The following is an 11357-nucleotide window of genomic DNA, read 5'->3' on the forward strand; positions in this document are numbered from 1 at the left end:
ACAGGTGTTAAATTTTTTTTTTTTTACTGAAGTGAAACCAAATAACACATTTGAAGTATTAATAATTTCTGTAAAAATTTTAGCAGAGTGCCATCTATATTTTGAATAAAACAGTTATTCAAAAACCTGTCAAAAGCACTTCAATTATATAATTCCTCAATCCCAAATTCCAATAATTTGTTCAACACAATAAATTTCTCAACATTATCAACTCAGTTCAATAATCAATTTTCCAATGTTTCCAAAAGCTGATGTAACACCCCCATGTTCGGTAGTGCGTTCTACTGTTCCAATGACCAGTGTTGTCTGGACAGCTAGAATGCCTAGAACTAAACTTCGATATAAGTGAAGAGACATAAAATAATGAAATACAAGAAAAGAAAATACAAAAAAAACAAAGGAAAAATAATAGCAAAGAAATGTAACCAAGTTAAGCAAGCCGAGAACCCTAGCGATGGGTGACCGCACTGGGAAGTCACGGTGTGGACCGTTGACTAGCCTGGACTGTGGGGAACCCTGAAAAATATTTTTAGGACTTAAAGAGACATCAATTGAAGTATAAATATCATTAGAAATATCAAAGAAAAATTAATTAATTAGTACAAAGAAAAGTGAGAAATCGAAAAACGAACAAAACCCGGTGTTACCGAAAAATCGAGAATGCAACGAACAGGCATTGTGGTCATTTGACACGAGTTGCCTTTTGACCTAAATGTCCATTAAAAATAAATAATATTACACTTGGAAAATATAATGAAAAATTAAATTAGGGTACCTAATGTAAATAACAAAAATGGGGTATAAATTGAGTAATTAACACTTAAATCATATTAAATCATTTTCTTAGGTGAGTGGAGCACTATGGGGATCAAATAAACACTACGTGGGCAGGTGTACTTCCACACAAACTCCATCTTCCTCATTCATTCTTCCATTGCCGAAAGGAAGCTCTCCAAAACCATCCATGGCCAAAATGTTTAAAGCTTCCTAAACCCCCACCATTTCCATCCTAAACACCAAAGTCACTTCACAAATTTTTATCCCCACCTCACAAGGAAGAAGTAGATACTAAAATCAAGGGAGTTTGGTGAAGATTTAACAAGCCTCAACAATAGGTAAGTGTTTAAATTGATTTATTTCTTAAGTAAAGTTTATGGGAAGCTTGAGATCATTGAATTGATGAAGAAATTTTGAGATTTTGGTGAATTGTTATTATGCACTAGTTTAGGCAGCCATGGCAATTTAAGAACTTGAATTATTTTCACATGCATTTGATGGGTATTAGTGTTGATTAAAGTAAATAAAAGTTTAGTAGGTTAATTATTGACATATGTTAAATTGAACACTTGAATTGGAAATTTTTGTTGAATTTGGAATTGTATGCGTGATTGTCTAAATGGACAGCCATGGGATTGTACACTAAATGAAATATTATTACATTTATTGTGGAGAATTAACTTTGACTAAAGTGATTCAAAGTTTTGGTAAGTTAACTTCATGTATATGGAATGGTGACCAAGTGAAAATTTTGAGTTTGAAGGCAATTATGGAGGTATACCATTGCGGCAGTTTGTTAACTCTTGAAGAATGTTGGAATTCATGCTTGGTTTATGGAATAATAATGTTGAATTGTGATAGTGGTTATGGCAGTTTGAGTGTATGTATGATGGTGTGAGGTTGGACATGTAAAAGTGTTATGGTTAGGTGATTGAATTGTTGTAAATTAGGTTTGAAAAATTCTGTACTAAATGGTGCACATTGAATGTAATTGTAAGCTGCCAAAATGACCTATAATATGTTGTGAATTATGTTTAGGTTATGGTACAACCAGAATTGGCTTGAATGTTGAGTTTGGTAAGTGTTAAAAGTGATCCTTGATGTGTATGAAAGAAATACAATAAGGCAGTTTGTGTTTTGAGCCTAGAACTTTAAGTGTGTGGCTCCAATTGGTATGAGACCAATTGGAGGTCAAACTAGGCACAAAATGTGCCAACTTTCATGAAGGAAGCTTGCCAAAATTCTGCTTGTAAGGTAACTCGAAAAGTGACCAAATCCGGATTAGTGCAATTAAGGCCTGAAAATTTACCATTTGGGCAGCAGTTAGTGTTTAGGCCATAACTCACTCAAAACAGGTCCAATTGACCTGAAATTTTGACCATGAATATTTAAGTCCTATATCTACAAGTCTTATGAAGACACTAAAGCCCAGAAATGACCATAAGCAAGTCAAAAATCTTGCACAAATTCGGGTCCAAAAACTGGCCGAACCTAAAATGACCTAAAGTGACCAATTTTGATGCATTTTGACCAGCAATAGTAAAATGACCATAACTTGGTCTACATAACTCAGAATGACCTGAAATTTTGCCCTGCGTTCCATAAGACATAGATCTACAAGTTTTTAGTTTTGACCAAAACCCAAAAACCCAGGGAACTAGGTTGTCTGGCTAGGTCAAACTAGTATCCCAGAATCCAGCAAATTGCAAGAAAATGCAATATACAAGGAAATGAATTTGGTAACATGTACTAACCCTAAAAGACTATTGAATGTGACAAATTAGTAACATTAAAACCTAATTTACCTAGAACGCATTTAGGGTCAACATATTAGGTTGATTAAGCAAATAATAGAATTAAGTGAATTAATTATCGAGTATTATCGTTAGAGACAGTTTAAATGAATACTGAAACACTTCAAATTGTGTTTCTCAGTTAGCAAAGACTCAAGGAAAGGGAAGGAAACACTGAGTCAAGGCCGAGAGCGATTATCGAGGTTTATGCACTGTGACTAATTCTTTTGAATTTTTCAATTGAAATAAATTATGACTATTTGTACATTATTGTTTTAAATTGTGGAAATGTGTTTGAATGAATATTTATTACTTGAAAAGAATTGTAAATGGTTTGAAACTGTGAAAATTTGTTTGAATGATATTGATGGATAATTATTGATTGAAAAGCATTGGAAATGATTTGAAACGACAGCTATCATGTATATTGATTGTATTCCTCGCTAGCTTATCTAGTGGGACGAATTGAATTCCCTCTCTGGCTGAAGTGTTGAGGTGTGTGCCTGTTGAGGACGAATAGAATGAGTACTCATATTTTTGCTAGCTAGCTATGTTATTCCTCATTAGCCATCGACTTCTGGGACGAATTGAATACCTCATTAGCCATCGGCTTTTGGGACGAATTAAACTTTGGAACATGATTAAGCTGTGTGTGATTTATTGATATGTATCGTAAGATTGTGAAATTGTGACACCCCTTACCCGTCTACAGTGTAGCCGAGCAAGCTATGCCACACGGTGTACCGGCACACTCTATTTTACCTTAATTAATTTTTGTCAAGGTTTTGAATATAGTTTGTGAAATATAGTTCATTTATTGAAATTATAACTTATTTGAGGTTCCGAAAATTTTATAGAAAATCCGGTAGAGTACCGGCTAAAAATGGAGAAAACAGTTCTTCGGAACCTGTTAAAAACACTTCCAAAATTTGTATTCAATCATCTCAAACTCCAATATCCAAAATCTCAACAATATTTCTCAATTTCAGTTCTCAATAACCTTTTCATTTCTCAAACATCCATTTCTCATAATACTCATATACAAGCAATAAATAAATGCTCAAATTTTTGCATTCATAGTCATAACTTTCATTATTTACATGAACATCAAAATATATTACATAAGTTCAAATATATATGAGAAAGTAAAAATTTGCTACAAAATATCAAAATGACACCTAGTGTCCTACCAATGCACTGCAGAAGTTGAGGTGACAAGGACAGCATGCGAAGCTGCAGGATGGACTCACCCAATCTGTGGTCTACTGGGCTCACGATCGGGATCTCTAGTACCTACGCGTGGCAAAAGCAACGCGCTAAGCAATAATGCTTAGTGGTGCAATAATATAATAAAAGAAAATAGCAAGAAAATAAATGTGTATAGAATGTGTATGCTTTCTTTGTTTGGTGTTGGTATATTCATTATTTCATTAGCTTTGTTCACTTTTATTCATTTGGTTGCCCCAAGTAACCTACACTAGACGACTGGATTGGATAAACGGGTAAACTAGCACTGGGTACCTAGTACCTTGGCGTCACACCATCGGTCACATATGCATCTCGGTGTGCAATGAGCGACTAACAATGTCAGAAATACATCAGGCATAAGGCCAAATCTCAATGCAAGGTCAGAATGGCTAAAAGCCATAAAATCACGGAATGGCATATTGCCATGTGCAGTACTGCTAACTGAACCCTATTGGCATGCCAAACTATCCAAACCAATCTTGTTAGGTATACTAGGGCATTCGATACTTTAAAATTCTTCAATCTTTGAATTTCAAGTTTCGGTGTCACTATTCACCTCTTTGGTCAACTAAAATGTTGACTTTTAGGTAGAAATTAGGTACATTGGTTTTGGCACTCCCAACATACCACATTTTTCTTTTAACACATGTTGGGATTGGTCACATTTACCATTTCTAACTTAAAACCAAGAGGGCAGAAAATTTCAGTTTTTGAAGCATATGTTTACTGTTCCATTAAATACTGTTGCAGTGGGAATTTGAAGAAATGACAAACATGAAAGTTGTTCCTTATTTTGTCTAGTTGAATTTAGTTTTTTGAATCACTCCATTTGGAGTTTTTTAGCTCCAGATATGGCCCAAAGACCACAGCTGGCCGGATTTTCATTCTGCAGAATTGACCATATCTACAGTAACATGAACAGTGACTGTGATTGCATTTTTGAATTGGTTATGGCCATAATTTGGGGTAGCTTTCTTCATGAAAGTTGTTTCTCTATGTCTTAACTTGTTTCTGTAAAAATTTCAGGTCAAATGACCATTTCTACAGTGAGTTATGGCCTTCTTGTTCATTTGGTCATTTCTGCAGTCTTTGTTGCGAGTATCCGGATTAGGGCCAACTTTTGGTCCTCTTGCTTTGGTCTTTTGGGCATGGTTTCTTCAGCAAAAATGTGCCATTATAAGCCTAGTTTCATGTCCAATTGGCCAAACACCAATTGGACCAACACAGCCAAAGTTATGGCTGTGTAATTGGACTGGATTCTCAGTCCCCATTCTGCTGTCATTAGGCAGCATAGTCATTCTCTTTGCCAAGCCATTTTTCAGTCCAATTTATGGTCAACATATCTCAAATGGTCACTAATTGACCATTAGAGTGTTCTTTAACAGTTTCATAAGCCAAGTCAAAGTTTCACTTCTCAAAACCCTAATGTCCAACTCAATTTACCCATAAACCTCAATTAGCACACTAGTTCAACATCCATGCATATTCATACCTTAAACACCATTTCTAGCTCACTTTAAGTCCATTAAAACAATCAAAACCATTCCTCTATTAGGGCTGCCGAATTCTATGGTGGACATACACATGAATTTGTTTCATTTATTTCACAATTTCTCATTCATTATAAGCCTCAATCATGGAATTAATGAGTTTTAACTACATATATGCACTAACCTCTTGTAGGGAGATTTTTCTCAAGCTCAAAACTTCACTTTCCTTCTTCTTCTTGGCTGCCAAAAGCTTCCCCAAGTGATATGGTCAAGGTTTAATGAAAGGGGTTAGGGTTTAGTGGTGTAACAAAGGGAGAAATTAAGCTTGATTGAAAAAAAATCAATGGAGGGGTCTAGGGCATGTTTCGGCTGGCTTTTGGGGAGGGAGATGGCTGCTGCAATTTTTGTTATTTTGGTCTTCTTTTAGTCTCTTTTATTTGTTAGTCAATTAGTTGCTTAAGTGTGATTGGTGGAAAATTTTAAATGACATCACAATGATGTCATAAATAAGTCTTTTTCCCATTTTCCTTTCTTTTCTCCACTACTCATTTTCAATTTAATTTCTAGTAATGTTTATTCATATTTTATGTCATATTAATTATTTACTCAACTGGACAAGTCGGCCAAAAATCACCTCTGAAGGCGAAATGACCAAAATGCCCTCCGTTTGGCTTAACGGGTCAAAATTGTCTGTACCGATTGAAAAATTTTTCTAGGTATTTTCTTGGCATTCTAATGCCATGGTAACCTCAATAACCCTTCTCTGGAGTCCCAAAAATTATTTTATAATTTTTTCCCCGGGTCTAGGGCTCCTCGTTGCGAGAACCGCAACTTCCCTCTGGTTACCCATCGCTAGGGCACCGGCTCGTTTAACTTGGTTGTATTTTATTTCTAAAATTTTTACTAAATTTTTCTTATTAATATTTGAGTTAATTATGATTCCCGACTTTAGTTTAAATATTTTTCCGAACGTTCTAGCTGTCCGGACCGACACCGGTCAGGAGCAGTAGAATGTCTGAGTTGGTCTGAGGAGGGTGTTACAGAAATGGAGTTTAAATTCTTATTGACATTCACTGTCTTTTGAATTTAACCATGTTTTGACTATTAAGATTCATTGTGATATTTTGAAATAGATTTTAAAATTCTTATGACATTTATTGTCTTGAATTTAACTATGGTTTTACGTATCCACTATTTATATGATTTATGAATTGTGATTTAAAGTTGTATTTGGTAAATGTTGTGCACCACTGAGACATTGTCTCAGTGATAGCTTTTCATTCTTTGTCTCGGTGAAGACAGACAGGGCAGCAGACTAGGCTGCTAGAGCATTCAGCGAGAGAGCATCGGGTATATTGAGTATACTCCATTTTGCATTTTGTACTGTAATGTATATTCACTGTATGTATATTTTGTTCTTGGTTTGAGTAGTTGTAAAATAAAATTGTACCTTGAAGTTGTAAAATAAATTATGAGTTATTTTGACTTTTAAAATTTGTAAAGTATCTCTTTAATCTCAGTCTTTGAAAAATTAGTGATGTGGAATTGAGTTGAGGAAAATATTGTGTTGTGTAACTGTTGGAGTTGAGATTGAGAAATATATTGAAGTGGTTTTTTACAGATTTCCTGAAGAACTGTTTTATCTAAAATACAGATGGCACTCTGCCAAAATTTTTACAGAAATTTCTAATAATTCAAATGTGTTAGTTTTATCACTTCAGTTCAAAAAGTTTTTAACACCTGTAAATAGTGCTCACCACTGTAAAAAAAGAAGTAAGAAAAGTTTTAAAATCCCTTGTAGTGTATTTAATGGGTTATCAGTAGACGAAGTTGGTAATTCATTAGGTATACTACGGGATCATGTTATGCCTTATAGAGGGGTAGGGTGTGACAGCTGAGATAAGATAAATTTATCACGATACTTTTACAAGCCAAAATAATTTACAATTTTAGTTTACAATTGCTCAAGACCAAGTACAATATATACATACAGTGCACATACATTACAACAAAAACTACACAATATGGTATACTCGATATACCCAGCGAAATCTCAAAATGTTTTACAAGCAGGCTACTCTGCTGCTTTGTCCGTCTGTCTACCTGCGACAGCAATGAAAAAGCTATCGCTGAGTAAAATTTACTCAGTGGTGCACAATAATAATTTAAAATGCGGTATATAAAATTTTTATTGATAATTTACAATTCAAATAATTCACCATTTCATGTCACGATTTTCAAAGCTCATATAACACAATTTTGATCAAACAATTGAATAACACAGTATTGCCAATCAATAACACAACTTAGGTCATGACTCATAAATTTCCGAACATGTCGTGTTGTACACCACGATAAGGCACACTCACCCCATTAATCGAAATCAATGAGGGAGGAAGCTAGCTAGATAATGAGTACTCATCCACACTCACATAAGACTGGCAAGTCAAAGAGGGAGGAATATAATCACACTCACCCCATAAATGGAGGAGGAACATAGTAACATTGTCATGCAAAGTGTGAATCAAAACAATTCCAAATCACAATATTTCATACAAACCACAAATCAAATTTTATCTCAAAATTTCCATTTGCAAAGTAGGCAACACAATAATTTCCAAATAATATTCCCAAAGTCAAAACAATAAAAAATTATTCATAACTCAATTCTCCAAATAAATTTTATGGTAAAAGCAGTCAATATAAAAGGTATTGTGCACAGACCACTGATAAATGCCTCTTGGCCCTAACTCAGTGATCTTTATGCTTCGCAATATCATTTTCAACTAAAACATACAATTTAAAGTGTTTCAGTACTCAATGAATTTATTTCTAACAATAAAATTCAATATTTAAATTTTCTTGGCACTATTCCCTTCAATTCATTTCATTAGTCAACCTATAATGCTGACCCTGGATGCACTCTAAGTGAGTCAATTCTAATGTTACCAATATGTCACATTTTATAGCCCTTTAGTATTGGTATATGTTATCAATTTCATTTCCAAGTGTATTGCATTTTATTGCAATTTATTTGATTTCGATGTCCTATTTTGACCTAGCCGGATGACCTAGTTCCCTCAGTTTTCGAGTTCTGGTCCAAACTAAAAACTTGTAGGTCTATGCCTTATTGCATGCGGGGCAAAATTTCAGGTCATTCTAAGTTGTATAGACCAAGATATGGTCAATTTACCAATGCTAGAGAGAATGCACTAAAATGGTAGGCTTAGGTCATTTTTAGGTCACTTTTAGTTCGGCCAGTTTTGATACCTGAACTTATGCAAGCTATTGGGCTTGGTTCTGGCCATTTTTGAGCTTTGGTGTCTTCATAAGAATTGTAGATCTATGTCTAAACTATTCATGGTAAAAAATTCAGGTCATTTGGACCCATTTTGAGTAAGTTATGGTCAAAATACTAACTGCTGCTCAAATGGTCAATTTTTAGGCTTTCAAGTCACTAATCCGGATTTGGTCATTTTCAAGTCACCTTCTAGGCAGAATTTAGGTAAGCTTCCTTCATGAAAGTTGGCACATTTTGTGCCTAGTTTCACCTTCAATTGGTCTCATACCAATTGGAGTTACACACTTATGGTTCTAAGCTAAAACATACACTGCCCTGCTATACATTCTTCATCACATACCAATTACACATTCTATACTTACCAAGCTAACCCTTTAATGCCAATTCTGGTTTGTACCATACCATTATCATATTTAACAACACATTTTGGTTATTTTGGATAGCTTGTAACCATTCTCAATATACACACTATAACACAAAATTTTTTCCAAAGTCCATTTACACAATTTAACCACATGAACATACCCCATTTACATATCTACTTCCAAACTATTATACACATATACATGCTGCCACAACAAACACCATAATTCAACAATATTTCATGAACTTAAACACTTCAATCTTCTTCATGAGGCTGCCACAAGTTTACACATACCCATCAACTTCCATTTTCACTTTTCAAGCTTACAAATCAAACTTTTCACATGGAATTCAACTTCAATACAATTAAACATTTAAATCAACATCCAAACAACTATTTACATGCAAGGACAAGCTGTTCATGGTGAGGTTCCATAGCCGGCGAAATGGCTCAACTCCAACAATTCATCAAACATAAAAAATTCTTCCACAAAACAACTCCTTACAACATCCACTCAAAGTTTAATGAAGCAAGATTGAAAAATACTCACTTACCTCTTATGGACTTTCCTCAAAACTCTACCAAAACTTATCTTTCTTGCTCCTAGTAGGCTGCTCAAGGTGTGTACTTTAACTTTAATGAAGAACTCTTGTGCAAACCATGGCTTGAACATAGGTGGATTTGAGCTTAATGGTGGATGGCCATGGAGGTTTCCATGGGAGAAGGGATTTGGCCAAGGTGAGTGTGTGAGGAAGAAGAAAAAAAGTGATCCTACACCTGTCCCACCTCACTCTTTAAGTGTCCCAATTGTGATTTTAGTGGAGCACTAATGTAGGTTAATGATTATTTATTTAAAGTTTCCAATTTTTGCAATTTGGCCACCACGCTTTCACTATTTACATAATGTATCTCCCTTTTAATTTTTCATGATATTTTCCAAGTGTAATATCATTTATTTTTAATGAAAATTTAGGTCCAAAGGCATCTCGGGATGTCAAATGACCACAATGACCCTATTCAGGTTACATTCCCGATTTTTCAGTAATACCGAGTTTTGTCATTTTCTCGATTTCTCGTTTTTTTTTTGTACTAATTAATTAAATTTTCTTCGATATTTCTAATGACATTTATACTTCAATAAGTCTTTAATTATGTCTCAAAACTAAATTCCAAGGGTTCCCTGCAGTCCTGGGATTGGCTATTGCCTACGCCGTAACTTCCCCATGCGGTCACCCATCGCTGCAGTGCTAGCTCGTTTAACTTAGTTTTATTTCATTGCTATTATTTTTCCTTTATTTTTCTTGTATTTTCTTTTCTTGTATTTTATTATTTTATGTATTCTCACTGATATTTAATTTTAGTTCTAGGCATCCTAACTATTCGGACAGACACTAGTCATCGGAACAGTAGAACGCACTACAGAACATAGGGGTGTTACACCATTTGCTATGAATATTATGTTCTCTTTTAATTCCAGTTCTTGATTATAAAATTTTTCTGATTTGAAACTCTTTTCTGATTAAATCTATCAATCCTGGCAAAGAACTTGTAACATCAAGAACAATTAAATGAACATAGGATTTTATCCCTATTTACTTAGAGGAATAGATTCCATCTTGAGCAACACCTAGCTCCATATATAACTAGTAGAAGCCAACACATGCCCATATGCCCATACACAGTACAAGTATGAAAGCAGTATCAAACTCAAACTATGTATAAACAAGATAACTGTGCTATCTCAGGGTCTAAAGATTACATGCACTGATATGATTTATGACAATGCATTGATAAGAGTAAACTCCACGTGCTTGTCATAAGTGTTATTGGTTCTACCTACTTATCATGTATAAGTGCCTATCATGTTTGTTATATGGCATGAGACTCACCATTCCATCATATTTATATCTCATATAAATAACTTGAGAACAAACATGAATACAATCTTTTTGGATAAGTTATGTCCTTATTATGAAGTATTCTCAATTGTGAACCTATTTATGATACCTTGTACTAGAAATGCTGTCACTCATATTCTTAACAACTTAAGAATAGAATTTCTAACAAAATATCCATGGACCTTTTCTATTACACATAAATATATTATATAAACGAAAAAGTGAAAATGCCTTTTATTAATAAAAACATATTCAAGATACATACTAAATGATATGCTCTAGGGCATACTACTAACAAGAGATAAAATGGCCAGGACTTCATATGCTTCAGCTATTGAAAGTTTAATGTATGCAATGTTGTGTACTAGGCCGGATATCGCATATGCTGTTAGTTTGACTAGTAGGTATCAATCCAATTCAGGTTTGCAACACTAGATAGCTGTCAAGAATATCCTTAAGTACTTGAGCAGAACTAAGGATTTATTC

This window comes from Hevea brasiliensis, chromosome 12 (genome assembly GCF_030052815.1).
Source record: "Hevea brasiliensis isolate MT/VB/25A 57/8 chromosome 12, ASM3005281v1, whole genome shotgun sequence".
Classification (NCBI taxonomy): domain Eukaryota; kingdom Viridiplantae; phylum Streptophyta; class Magnoliopsida; order Malpighiales; family Euphorbiaceae; genus Hevea; species Hevea brasiliensis.